The sequence below is a fragment of the Manis javanica genome, chromosome 3 (assembly GCF_040802235.1).
Source record: "Manis javanica isolate MJ-LG chromosome 3, MJ_LKY, whole genome shotgun sequence".
In the NCBI taxonomy this organism is placed as follows: domain Eukaryota; kingdom Metazoa; phylum Chordata; class Mammalia; order Pholidota; family Manidae; genus Manis; species Manis javanica.
The window spans coordinates 66118054-66132600 of NC_133158.1; the positions used below are offsets into that span (position 1 = coordinate 66118054).

The following is a 14547-nucleotide window of genomic DNA, read 5'->3' on the forward strand; positions in this document are numbered from 1 at the left end:
AGGAACCATTTCCCCTTAATGGGAGCCAGAAATCCTGTAAATGCTTGAAATGGCATTCACAAGTCTGATTGGTAAACAGATAAAAACAGGAGTGCACCAGTTGCACAAATGACTTGCTTGTCACAAACTTGTCACTGTAGTGATCTAACATTTCTTTCACAGAGCCCGATGGAAAGTATGGAACAAACAGGCCCTGCTGACGTTTTGGCTCTGCTAAGCCTTCCTCTGAGCTAAAGCATCTGCAGCATCTTCCTGTTCTAGACCCTTTATCTGCTGAAGTTAGCTGATACTGTACATGTCAAAGAAATGTTTGACTGTTGCATTAACAAGTTGATGACAAGCAGTTCTTCTAGCAAAGAAGTACTGCTGCTTTTAGCAGGTTGCCATTTTGACCTTCATCTCATTACACAGAAGAACCTGACCAGGCAGAGCACTAGGGAAACACCAGTACTGCTGCCTGAGGCTGGGACAGATGAAGGAGGACCACGTCTCCAGAGCCTAGGTAGGGCAGTGTAGTGGACACAACAGGCAGTTCCATCAGGGTTAGGAATGGGATCTCCTTGTAAAACATAAATGTTGCAAACATATTGGACCGTCTCACAGATTATTGTGCTGGGATGAAGGAAGCTGTGCAGAAATCCACTTCCACCCACACCTCGCCCTGACACACACGTGTGTGCACACAGACCTGGGTATACTTTATAAGTGAACAACTGGAAAAGTTCTTGAAAATTGTGCATTGGCTTTACACATAGTGTTTGGCAGTTCTTGGAGTTCCTCCTATCAGGAGTTTTTCCTAACCTCCTCCTCACTCAGCAGCACACCTGGAACTGTCTAAACCTCATCAGGGCCATGCTCTTATCCTCTAAAAAGCAAGGTACGCCCATTAGCCTCCTCACAGAAATCCTCCAGGGCCCTAAGCCACCACCAGTTCCTCTCCAACCTCAGCTGCCAGCAGGGAGTGCTCACACACTGTGCAACTTCCAACTCTTGCCTTTGTGTGTGAGGAGCCTCCTCCCTTGGGGACCCGCCCTTGACTTTCCCTGGGAGTGCAGGCCGGTGGGGCCCAAGCTTATCAGCAGACAGCTGAGCCGGGGACTGTAATGGGATCCTTGCCTGTTGCCCCTGAGTATTCTGCCTCTGCTGGGGCCTTGGGCATATCAGCTCTTGAAACAATGGAGCATTCGCCCTAAGACTGGCCTCTTCATAAAGCTGAGCTTCTCTTACTCACCAAGGTGTCAGGTGCCCTGTATTCTTTGTAGACCCTTCTGTTAAGGCTACATTAATAGTGTTTTATATGCTTTAAATATCAACATGGAAAACTCGCACTCTCGGTGTGTTAGGCTGACTGGTGCTCCAGGTGCTTTTCATTTTTAAAAGTGTGTAAAAAATGATTATCATTGTTCAGCCATGAGAACCCAAATTTCTTGCCAAAGCAGTGATGGGGCTTAACTTTCTTTTAGGTTTGGCAAATTGAGCGCAGTACTGTCTCCCAGATGAAATGTTTTACTGGCCTCCCAAATATCTCGGGCTGTAATCTATACCTCAGCTTTGTTACCTCAGCAGACAGGCGGGCAGGGTGTGAGAAGAGGGTCCTGCATTTTACACAGTTAAGTAGATTGTCCCTGAAAAAGGACGTGATGACAGTGTGAGGTAACACTTGTTTTCTGTAAAAGAAAACATGTAAGCGAACAATTTGAATTTTAAATGGAGTTTTAGTGACTTTTTCTTTCTTTTTAAAGTTTCTAATAGGATTTCTGTAATGATTTTGTGTTTTCTTTCTTAATAGAACTTAAATGGCAAAGAAATGATATGCTATTTTTGATTCAGAAAAAAATAAAAATGCTTTTGTATGGGAACTCTCTTTTTAAATACACGTTAGGGAATAGATAATGGCAACAACAAAAAACGTTCTGTCTTCCTAGTCAAAGAGATAGCTGATTAGTGTATGTGTTTTTAGCATATATTTACTTACTTATTTGATTGTTTACTTGTCTGTTTATTTTAAGAAAGCAAGAAAGTAAGGAAGAAAAGAAAGTCTTATGCCAGGATAACTTCATTAGACTCGTAGAATTTTAGGGCTCCAAGAAGGTGGTGTGACTTTTATCACACTCACATTTTAGAGATTTGGATACTGAGACCCAAAGACGTTCATTAACATGAACAAAGATACATAGCAGACTTGTGGCAGAGCTAGGCCTAAATCAAGGTCTGACTTTCAATTCAGGTGACGACTCTATCAGAAATTACATTGTATTCTTTTAAAACGTTCTTTTAAACAAAGACAGTCTCATTTGAATAGTTTACACTGATGTGCTTAAATATAAGCATTTGCTTTTGGAATAACTGGAGTTGTATACTGGATAAGCCAATTTAGGGACATGCATTTAAACATCCCTACATTTGGAGATATTTTTTCCTAAACTGTATTTTATCTGAGTTGTTTAAGAAACTCTTATAATTTCAATTAATTTATCATCTTAACAAGATTTCAAAGAAACACTTTCCCCATTCCCATTTTGGTACCTGAAAACATTTTTTCATGGGTCTGTTCCTTTAATAAGTATTCGTTTAACTTATGTCATAATTTAACATTTGTTTAACTTAGATTCTTGGAGATAAATTATATTTTATCAGATTAAAAGAAAATCTGTTTTTTATTCCCACTTTGAGCCATCTTTGAGTTGGTCCCCATAATTGTCTGTTTCTGCAAAACTGATTAAGTTAAAACATCAATGCTTTTGTTTCGGCTCTTTTAGTTTAACACAAAGGGAAAATTTTTAAATGCGTTTACCTTTTCATAGCTATGATAATTATATACTCTATTTTTCATTTATGCAAAACTTATTTTTGAGGGTTTTCTTTTTGTTTCATTTCTCTGTTTTTGCATTTTCCAAACATCTGTACTGTAGCTGGTGGCAAGAGTAGCAGTGGCTGGCACTTTTCCTCCACGTTTTGAGAGAAAGAGAATTGGCTGGAATAAAACCTTGCTTTCCATATGGTCGACTTGAAACAGCATTGAAAAGGTATCGTCTCTTTTTCTTTTCTGAAACCAGAGTTGAAACCCATGAGCAAATAGCAAGATTGATGCCCAACCACCTGTTGATTCACATCAGAAAAATTCTTGTCAATGCACCCCCTACTTCAGTAGTTGGAAACCCAAATTCCTCTTTGTGCATTGGTAACTTCATACCAAAATATATGCTGCTGGTCACTCACTGAAGAAAGTGCCCAGATACTACAGGTCATCAAGAAATGAATTAAAAGTTTTGCTTTTGATTTGGCAGAATGAACACTTTGTAAGTATGTTTGGCTGTGAAGTGCTTATTGATTCCTGAACATTGGGCTCTATTGTCAGGGACAGAGAGAAATGAAATTAGTGCTTTCTTTTACCTTGATTAATTCTAGTTAGGAAAAGCTGCAGTTTGTATCTTACCAATTTTAAAATGTAAAATATTACAAACACACAAAAACATAAAGAGTAATGTGAACATAAGAGCATTTAGAACCCCAGATTAAACAAATGTTAATTCAGAACATTTATTTCTGGACCTATTGTTTTCTTTTATTATTCTGGGATAAGTTACATACGGTGAAGTGTACAAAGTCAGTGTATAGCTTGATGAGCTTTATGTAAGTACGTGTCCATGTGACAACACCCAGTCCAAGGTGCAAAACATGCACAATATTTAGGAAGAGTCCCTGGTGCCTTGCACTGGATATTCTCCAAAGCAATAACAAAAGATTAAGACAAACAAAACTATTATACCCTCTGCCATCATGAGTTAGCTTTACATAAGCCATCAGCTATATTATGGCTGATATAAAATCTATCCTATTATATGTAACACTAAAATTTATTTATGGAGTCTCTCATTGTTAGATATTATTTCCAACGTTTTCCAATCACAACTAATACTGCAGTTAACATTTATACATGTCTTTACGTCAAGGAGAAATTGCTAAAATGTAAGAAATGTGCATTTTCAATTTTACTGGGAATTGTAAAATTGTTCTTCAAGGTGGTATTCTCATTGGCCATCTATGAGAGTTTTTCCACGTTCACTTATAAACCATTGGATTCCCTCATGTGTGTCTTTTTGTATCTTTGCCATCTTCCTATTGGGTTATTTGTTTTGCTATTATTGTTGTTTTGGATGGCTTTTGGTTTTGTGCTGTAATATTCTAGATTCTCAGCCTTTGGGCAATATAGATTGCAAATATCCTATCCTAATTTGTAGTTTCTCTTTTAATTGTGTTATGGTAGCATTTAACTTTAAAAGCTTCTCATTTTAATGCAGATATGTTTTTTTATATATTCCTTTATAGTTCATGCTTTTATGTCATTTAAGAAATCCTTAAGTGGCATTTGCAATGACAATTGTAAGGTGGCATTTGTTGTGCTATTTTTTTGCCCCCATCAAATGTCTTTAGGATTTTTATTTCATCCAGTGGACTGTTTCGCCATTCTTGTTCTAACACCATAGAGACTTCACTACCATAGCTTTATAATATTCATGTTATTTGGTCAGGTAAATCTGTCTACATTTTTCTTCCTTCAAAATATCTTGACTCCCCTTAGCCTTTTGCTATTCAATATGAATTTTAGAGTTAGTTGATCAAGTTTGGCAAATCTCATGCTGAATTTTATTTTATGTAACTTCAGAGAATAATCTGGGGGAAAACTGACTTTTTTATACCATTGTGTCTTCCTACCCATTAACAGATCATATTCCTTTACTTAATCACATATTCCTTCATGCACCTTAACAGTTCGTAATTTTCACCATAAAGGTCTTGCTTGAGTCTATTTGTTAGATTTCTTTTCATGTAACTTTGATTTTTGTGCTTATTACACATAGTCTGTTTTATATTTCATTGTTTGTTAGTTATTACTGGTATATATTCAGCAACTTTGCTGAACTCTCTTATTAGTTCTAATGGCTAAACTGAAAGTCTCTTAGCTTTTCTACATAGATATGTATATTATCAGGAAATAATGACAACTTTCTCTTAAATTCCAATTCTTAAATGTTCAATTTTTTTTCCTGTCATATTGCATTACTAAGTCCTCTAGATAGTGTTGAATAGAAGCAGTAATATTAGAAATATCTGTTCTGCTTCTTACTTTAATGGAAGTGTTTTGGAATAATTAATGGAATAGTTAATGGAACAGTTAATGAAATAGTTTTGGAATAGTTAATGGAAATTTTTGATAAATTAAAATTATTGTGTTAAAGAAGTTCCTGTCATTTCTTTATAGTTCACTAAGCATTTTTAGTCAGTACTACTAGTTAAATTTTATCTGATTCATTTTCTGTATCAATAATATACGTTTTCCCATTAATATGTCAATATTTCATATGATATTAACATACTTCTTGATATTGAACATTTTTTACATCCCTGGATAAAAACTTTGCTCAACTCTAGTGTGTTGTTTTTTTTAATCTGCTGTTGAGTTAAATTTGCTGCTATTTTATGTAGTATGTTTGCAGGGGAGATTAGTCTTTAGTTTTCCTTTCTTAAACTGTTATTTTAGAGTTTTGGTGATAAACTAGCCTCATGGAGTAATGTGAGCAACATTTTTTTATTTCCTTCTATTTCCAAAATCCTTTTATATTATAGGGATTACCTGGCCTGAAGATTTGGGTAAACTTGCATCTCAAGTCTTCTGGACCTGGTATTTTCTATCAGTAGGGGATAGGTAATGTAGGATAAAATTTGATTATCGACTCAATTTCTTCCATGGTTATTGGTTTATTCAAGTGTTCTATTTCTTCTTAAGTCAATTTTAGGAAGTTATTTTATTTTTTTAAATATACAATTAACAGTTAATCTACACATTCAAATTTGTTTGTATAAAGTTGTTCATAATAGTCTTACGATTTTTAATTTTACCTTTAATTATGTCCCTCATTTGTTCCCAGTATTATTTATATGAACTTTTTCTTTTCTTTTACTATTTATTATTATTAATATTGATAATTAATTAATTAATAATTAATGTTTAATAAATTAATATTTTCCTTTACTAGTTATTATTAATATTAAAATATTAGATTTTTTCTGTTTCACTTACTTTTTTCAAAAGGTGGCTCTTGATTTCGCTTATCTACTTGTGTTTCTCTATTCTATGTCACTATGTTCTGCTTTTATCAACAGTTTCCTTCATTCTACTTTCTTACGGTTTAAACCATTTTTCTTTTTCTAGATTCCTGAGTTGAATTATTACTCATTTAATTTCAATGCTTATTATTACTCCTAAAGATGAATTTTAGTCTCTAAATTCTCCTCCAAGCTGCATAGCATGTTTTTATATGTAGTTTTGTTCAATTTTAAATATTTCATAATGTGCTTTAATTGACTTTTAACCCTTGAGTTATTTAGAAGTGTATTTTGTACTTTCTAATGTTTATTTGCTCTATTTTTATTACTGATTCTGAATTGCACTGTAATGAAAAGATTTTTTTTTTTGAGAGTGCATCTCTCAGATTTATTGATCAAATGGTTGTTAACAACAATAAAATTCTGTATAGGGGGGTCAATGCTCAATGCATAATCATTAATCCATCTCAAGCCTAATTCTCATCAATCTCCAATCTTCTGAAGCATAACAAACAAGTTCTTACATGGTGAACGAATTCTTACATAGTGAATAAGTTCTTACATGGTGAATAGTGCAAGGGCATTCATCACAGAAACTTTCGGTTTTGATCATGCATTATGAACTATAAACAATCAGGTCAAATATGAATATTCGTTTGATTTTTATACTTGATTTATATGTGAATCCCACATTTCTCCCTTTATTATATATTATTATTTTTATTTTTAATAAAATGCTGAAGTGGTAGGTAGATGCAAGATAAAGTTAGAAAACATAGTTTAGTGTTGTAAGAGAGCAATTGTAGATGATCAGGTGTGTGCCTCTAGACTGTGCTAATCTGAGCTAGACAAGGGAAATAAAACATCCACGGATGCAGAAGCTTTCTCTCAAAACAGAGGGGGTGAGGTTCTAAGCTTCACCACTGTTGTTCCCCGATTTCTCACCTGATGGCCCCCCTGTGACTGTGCCTGTCTTAGGTTGTTCCTCCCTTGAGAAATCTTACCCGTCTCTGGCTAACCAGTTATCTTCCGGGGCCATACAGGGAAATGTAAAGTTGGTAAGTGAGAGAGAAGCCATATTGTTTGAAAAGGTTAGTTTTTTACTTCTTTGCAGATTTATGCCCTGTGGCTTCTATGCCCAGCACTTGTCTCGAGGTATCTTTACCACCTGGAGGAATTATGATACTCGGTAAATTCGATATGAGGCACGAATTCTATTTAAGTGTTGTAATTAGGAAGGAAGAAGAAAAGCTATAGAGGTAGCATATGGAAGAAAACATGAGAGGATTGATTATTTCTTCGACATATCTTCTTGTAGAGTACCTTAAGCATGTATAGGTTTTAAACTACTAACTAACTTGCGCACACATATTAACATAATAGGAATACGGTGACATAAACAAAGCAAATCTATAATTACCAGCCATCTCCAGTGAAGCCAAGAAAACCATTTAGGCACCCTAGGCATTTGTGAAAATTTGTCTATGATATGATGGATATTGTCCAACTGTACTTGAACAGTCTGAGAGAAATCAGACAAATTAAAGCAACCCATTTCTGGGATCTGTTCACATCCCATATGTTCTTTTAACTGTAGATGGTCTATAGTTGTAAGATTTTGGAGTGCTACAACTTGCACCCCTCCCAACTCCTGGTTGAGTTCCAACAGTACAGATCCAGTCAAATTCATTGTCTCACTGTATGCACATGCCAGCCTAGACATCTCCCTCCTCATGCCTATGGCAAGTCTAGGAAACGGTGGGGTGGACGCAGCCACAACCGCAGCATCGCCCAGATCCCTGAGGAGGCTTTTTGATGATCATCCCCCGGCACGACTCCTCCAGAGAGTGCTGATGCCAGAAGCTCCTCCTCATACCGTATCTTAGTTCATTTTCTGGGTAGCCAAGCTAGGCCTTGATCTTCTGCATAGAAACAAACAGACCCTTTGCTCACACTTTGACATGCCCTCTATACCACTGTGTAGAACTCATTGGAGGTCAGCACACAGGAGCTGCTTTTTTTTTTTTTAATTAAGAGAAAGGCATATTATCAGAAAAGAGTACCTCCACAGCTGATCATCTGACACCCTTTAAGTGATCAACATTAAGGATATTGAAAGCATGTGTTAATCTTTGATTTACCAATAGTTTTATCCTATCAAGGAGTAATCCCCCTTTTCTTTCTTTCTTTCTTTTTTTTTTATCTTTAATCTACACTTACATGAAGAATACTATGTTTACTATGCTCTCCCCTATATCAAGTCCCCCCTAAAAACCACATTACGGTTACTGTCCATCAGCATAGCAAAATGTTGTAGAATCACTACTTGTCCTCTCTGTGTTGTATAGCCCTCCATCCCCTTTCTCCCACCCCCCCATGCATGCTAATCTTAATACCCCCATTCTTCTTCGCCCCCCCTTATCCCTCCCTGCCCACCCTTCCTCCCCAGTTCCTTTCCCTTTGGTACCTGTTAGTCCATTTTTGGGTTCTGTAATTCCACTGCTGTTTTGTTCCTTCAGTTTTTCCTTTGTTCTTATACTCCTCAGATGAGTGAAATCATTTGGTATTTCTCTTTCACTGCTTGGCTTATTTCACTGAGTGTAATACTCTCCAGCTCCATCCATGTTGCTGAAAATGGTAGGATTTCTCCGCTTCTTATGGCTGAGTAGTATTCCATTGTGTATATGTACCACATCTTCTTTATCCATTCATCTACCGATGGACATTTAGGTTGCTTCCAATTCTTGGCTATTGTAAATAGTGTTGCGATAAACATAGGGGTGCATCTGTCTTTTTCAAACTTGATTGCTGCTTTCTTAGGGTAAATTCCTAGGAGTGGAATTCCTGGGTCAAATGGTAGGTCTGTTTTGAGCAATTTTGATGAACCTCCATACTGCTTTCCACAATGGCTGAGCTAATTTACATTCCCACCAGCAATGTAGGAGGGTTCCCCTTTCTCCACAGCCTCGCCAACATTTGTTGTTGTTTGTCTTTTGGATGGCAGCTATCCTTACTGGTGTGAGGTGATACCTCATTGTAGTTTTAATTTGCATTTCTCTGATAATTAGCGATGTGGAGCATCTTTTCATGTGTCTGTTGGCCATCTGTATTTATTTTTTAGAGAACTGTCTGTTCAGTTCCTCTGCCCATTTTTTAATTGGGTTATTTGTTTTTTGTTTGTTGAGGTGTGTGAGCTCTTTATATATTCTGGACGTCAAGCCTTTATCGGATCTGTCATTTTCAAATATATTCTCCCATACTGTAGGGTTCCTTTTTGTTCTATTGATTGTGTCCTTCGCTGTACAGAAGCTTTTCAGCTTAATGTAGTCCCACTTGCTCATTTTTGCTGTTGTTTTCCTTGCCCAGGGAGATATGTTCAAGAAGAGGTCACTCATGTTTATGTCTAAGAGGTTTTTGCCTATGTTTTTTTCCAAGAGTTGAATGGTTTCATGACTTACATTCAGGTCTTTGATCCATTTTGAGTTTACCTTTGTATATGGGGTTAGACATTGGTCCAGTTTCATTCTCCTACATGTAGCTGTCCAGTTTTGCCAGCACCATCTGTTGAAGAGACTGTCATTTTGCCAATGTATGTCCATGGCTCCTTTATCAATTATTAATTGACCATATATGTTTGGGTTAATGTCTGGAGTCTCTAATCTGCTCCACTGGTCTGTGACTCTGTTCTTGTGCCAGTACCAAATTGTCTTGATTACTATGGCTTTGTAGTAGAGCTTGAAGTTGGGGAGTGAGATCCCCCCTACTTTATTCTTCTTTCTCAGGATTGCTTTGGCTATTCGGGGTCTTTGGTGTTTCCATATGAATTTTTGAATTTTTTTCCAATTCATTGAAGAATGTTGCTGGTAATTTGAGAGGGATTGCATCAAATCTGTATATTGCTTTGGGCAGGATGGCCATTTTGATGATATTAATTCTTCCTAGCCATGAGCATGGGATGAGTTTCCATTTACTAGTGTCCCCTTTAATTTCTCTTAAGAGTGACTTGTAGTTTTCAGAGTATAAGTCTTTCACCTCTTTGGTTAGGTTTATTCCTAGGTATTTTATTCTTTTTGATGCAATGGTGAATGGAATTGTTTTCCTGATTTCTCTTTCTATTGGTTCATTGTTAGTGTATAGTAAAGCCACAGTAAAGTGTTAATTTTGTATCCTGCAACTTTGCTGTATTCCGATATCAGTTCTAGTAGTTTTGGAGTGGAGTCTTTAGGGTTTTTTATGTACAGTATCATATCATCTGCAAATAGTGACAGTTTAACTTCTTCTTTACCAATCTGGATTCCTTGTATTTCTTTATTTTGTCTGATTGCTGTGGCTAGGACCTCCAGTACTATGTTAAATAACAGTGCGGAGAGTGGGCATCCCTGTCTGGTTCCCTATCTCAGAGGAGATGCTTTCAGCTTCTCGCTGTTCAGTATAATGCTGGCTGTGGGTTTATCATCTATGGCCTTTATTATGTTGAGGTACTTGCCCTCTATTCCCATTTTGCTGAGAGTTTTTATCATGAATGGATGTTGAATTTTGTCAAATGCTTTTTCAGCATCTATGGAGATGATCATGTGGTTTTTGTCTTTCTTTTTGTTGATGTGGTGGATGATGTTGATGGATTTTCGAATGTTGTACCATCCTTGCATCCCTGGGATGACCCCCACTTGGTCATGGTGTATGATCCTTTTGATATACTGTTGAATTCTGTTTGCTAATATTTTATTGAGTATTTTTGCATCTACATTCATCAGGGATATTGGTCTGTAATTTTCTTTTTTGGTGGGGTCTTTGCCTGGTTTTCCTATTAGGGTGATGTTGGCTTCATAGAATGAGTTTGGGAGTATTCCCTCCTCTTCTATTTTTTGGAACACTTTAAGGAGAACGGGTATTATGTCTTCTCTGTGTGTCTGATAAAATTCCGAGGTAAATCCATCCGGCCCCAGGGTTTTGTTCTTGGGTAGTTTTTTGATTACCATTTCAATTTCTTTGCTCGTAATTGGTTTGTTTAACTTTTGTGTTTCTTCCTTGGTCAGTCTTGGGAGGTTGTATTTTTCTAGGAAGTTGTCCATTTCTTCTAGGTTTCCCAGCTTGTTGGCATATAGGTTTTCATAGTAGTCTTTAATAATTCTTTGTATTTCTGTGGAGTCTGTCATGATTTTTCCGTTCTCATTTCTGATTCTGTTGATTTGTGTTGATTCTCTTTTTCTGTTAATAAGTTGGGCTAGAGGCTTATCTATTTTGTTTATTTTCTCAAAGAACCAGCTCTTGGTTTCATTGATTTTTGCTATTGTTTTATTCCTCTCAATTTTTTAAATTTCTTCTCTGATCTTTATTATGTCCCTCCTTCTGCTGACTTTAGGCCTCATTTGTTCTTCTTTTTCCAGTTTCGATAATTGTGATGTTAGACTATTCATTTGGGATTGTTCTTCCCTCTTCAAGTGTGCCTGGATTGCTATATACTTTCCTCTTAAGACTGCTTTCGCTGCATCCCACAGAAGTTGGGGCTTTGTGTTGTTGTTGTCATTTGTTTCTATATATTCCTTGATCTCTATTTTGATTTGTTCATTGATCCATTGATTATTTAGCAGCATGTTGTTAAGCCTCCATGTGTTTGTGAGCCTTTTTGTTTTCTTTGTAGAATTTATTTCTACTTTTATACCTTTGTGGTCTGAAAAATTGGTTGGTAGAATTTCAATATTTTGGAATTTACTGAGGCTCTTTTTGTGAGCTAGTATGTGGTCTATTCTGGAGAATGTTCCATGTGCACTTGAGAAGAATGTATATCCTGTTGCTTTTGGATGTAGAGTTCTAAAGATGTCTTTTAGGTCCATCTGTTCTAGTGTGTTGTTCAATGCCTGTGTGTCCTTACTTATTTTCTGCCCAGTGTATCTATCCTTTGGGGTGAGTGGTGTGTTGAAGTCTCCTAAAATGAATGCATTGCAGTCTATTTCCCTCTTTAGTTCTGTTAGTATTTGTTTCACAAATGCTGGTGCTCCTGTGTTGGGTGCATATATATTTAGAATGGTTATATCCTCTTGTTGGACTGACCCCTTTATCATTATGTAGTGGCCTTCTTTATCTCTTGTTACTTTCTTTGTTTTGAAGTCTATTTTGTCTGATATTAGTACTGCAACCCCTGCTTTCTTCTCACTGTTGTTTGCCTGAAATATGTTTTTCCATCCCTTGACTTTTAGTCTGTGCTTGTCTTTGGGTTTGAGGTGAGTTTCTTGTAAACAGCATATAGATGGGTCTTGCTTTTTTATCCATTCTATTACTCTGTGTCGTTTGATTGGTGCATTCAGTCCATTTACATTTAGGGTGACTATTGAGAGATATGTACTTATTGCCATTGCAGGCTTTAGATTCGTGGTTACCAAAGGTTCAATGTTAGCTTCTTTAGTATCTTACTGCCTAACTTATCTCTCTTATTGAGCTGTTATATACACTGTCTGGAGATTCCTTTCTTCTCTCCCTTCTTATTCCTCCTCCTCCATTCTTCATATGTTGTGTGTTTTGTTCTGCGCACTTTTTAGGAGTGCTCCCATCTAGAGCAGTCCCTGTAGGATGCCCTGTAGAGGTGGTTTGTGGGAAGCAAATTCCCTCAGCTTTTGCTTGTCTGGGAATTGTTTAATCCTGCCATCATATTAAAATGATAGTCGTGCTGGATACAGTATCCTTGGTTCAAGGCCCTTTTGTTTCATTGCATTAAATATATCATCCCATTCTCTTCTGGCCTGTAGGGTTTCTGTCTAGAAGTCTGATGTTAGCCTGATGGGTTTTCCTTTATAGGTGACCTTTTTCTCTCTAGCTGCCTTTAAAACTCTTTCCTTGTCCTTGATCATTGCCATTTTAATTATTATGTGTCTTGTTGTTGTCTTCCTTGTATCCTTTCTGTTGGGGGTTCTGTGTATTTCCGTGGTCTGTTTGATTATTTCCTCCCCCAGTTTGGAGAAGTTTTCAGCAATTATCTCTTCAAAGAGACTTTCTATCCCTTTTCCTCTTTCTTCTTCTTCTGGTACCCCTTTAATACGAATATTATTCCTTTTGGATTGGTCACATAGTTCTCTTAGTGTTGTTTCGTTCCTGGAGATCCTTTTATCTCTATGTCAGCTTCTGTACGTTCCTGTTCTCTGGTTTCTATTCCTTCAATGGCCTCTTGCATCTTATCCATTCTGCTTATAAATCCTTCCAGGGTTTGTTTCACTTCTGTGATCTCCTTCCTGACATCTGTGATCTCCCTCCAGACTTCATCCCATTGCTCTTGCATTTTTCTCTGCATCTCTGTCAGCATATTCATGATTTTTATTTTGAATTCTTTTTCAGGAGGACTGGTTAGGTCTGTCTCCTTCTCAGGTGTTGTCTCTGTGATCTTTGTCTGCCTGTAGTTTTGCCTTTTCATGGTGATAGAGATAGTTTGCAGAGCTGGTATGAGTGACCGCTGGAAGAGCTTTCCTTCTTGTTGGTTTGTGGCCTTTCTCTCCTGGCAGAATAGCGACCTCTAGTGACCTATGCTTGGCAGCTGTGCGCATACAGGGCTTCTGCTACCTGCCCATTTGCTATGAAGTTTATCTCCGCTGTTGCTGTGGGGGTGACCTGGCTGGGGCTGCTCCTCCAAAATGGTGGAGCCCTGTTGGAGGGGGAGTGGCCGGGAGGCTATTTATCTCTGTATGGGGCCGGCCTCTGTGCTCCCTGTTGCCCAGGGGTTAGACTGCCCAGAGATCCCCAGATTCCCTGCCTCTGGTCTAAGTGTCCAGTTCTGCCCCTTTAAGACTTCCAAAAAGCACTCTCCAAACCAAAACAACAACAGCAGCAACGAAAGAGGAAAAAAAAAGGAAAAAAGGAAAAAACGCACGATTTTCTTTGTCCTCAGGTGCCGGTCCCAGTCACCCACTCACCGGTCCTGCTGCCCTACCTCCCTATCACCGGGGTCCCTGTCCCTTCAAGGCTTCCTAAAAGCACCTGCCAAAAAAAAAAAAGGGGGGGAAATACGCGATATTGTTTGTCCTCAGGTGCCAGTCCCAGGCACCCGCCCTGCCTCCCTAGCACTGGGGTCCCCATCCCTCCAAGGCCTCCAAAAAGCACTCGCCAAAAAAAAAGGTCAAAACGTGCAACCCTCTCCGTCCCCAGGCGCCGGTCCCAGGCACCCTCCCACTGGCCCTGCCACCCTGCCTCCCTGGCACTGGGGTCCCTGTCCCCCTAAGGCCTCCAAAAAGCACTCGCCAAAAAGAAAAAAAGGGAGAAACACGTGATTTTCTTTGTCCGCCAGGCACCCGCCCACCGGTCTTGCTGCCCTGCCTGCCTGGTATTGGGGTCCCCGTCCCTCCAAGGCTTCAAAAAAGCACTTGCAAAAAAAAAAGGGAAAAACGCACGATTTTCTTTGTCCTCAGGCACCGGTCCCAGGCACCCGCTCACCAGTCCTGCTGCCCCATCTCCCTG

General features: G+C 38.1%; 1 protein-coding gene across 28 annotated transcripts in view; it reads left to right on the forward strand.

Annotated features, from left to right (window-relative positions):
- Positions 1 to 14547, forward strand: part of ZBTB20 (zinc finger and BTB domain containing 20) — an 832086-nt gene that overhangs the window by 557112 nt on the left and 260427 nt on the right. For 23 of the 28 annotated variants that reach the window (XM_073231612.1, XM_073231628.1, XM_073231618.1 and 20 more), the window contains one exon: positions 2913 to 3026. The exons of the other annotated variants lie outside the window; for them this stretch is intronic. The gene's annotated coding sequence lies outside the window, so the exon portion shown is untranslated. The remainder of the gene's footprint in view (positions 1 to 2912; positions 3027 to 14547) is intronic. 28 annotated transcript variants of the gene reach the window in all.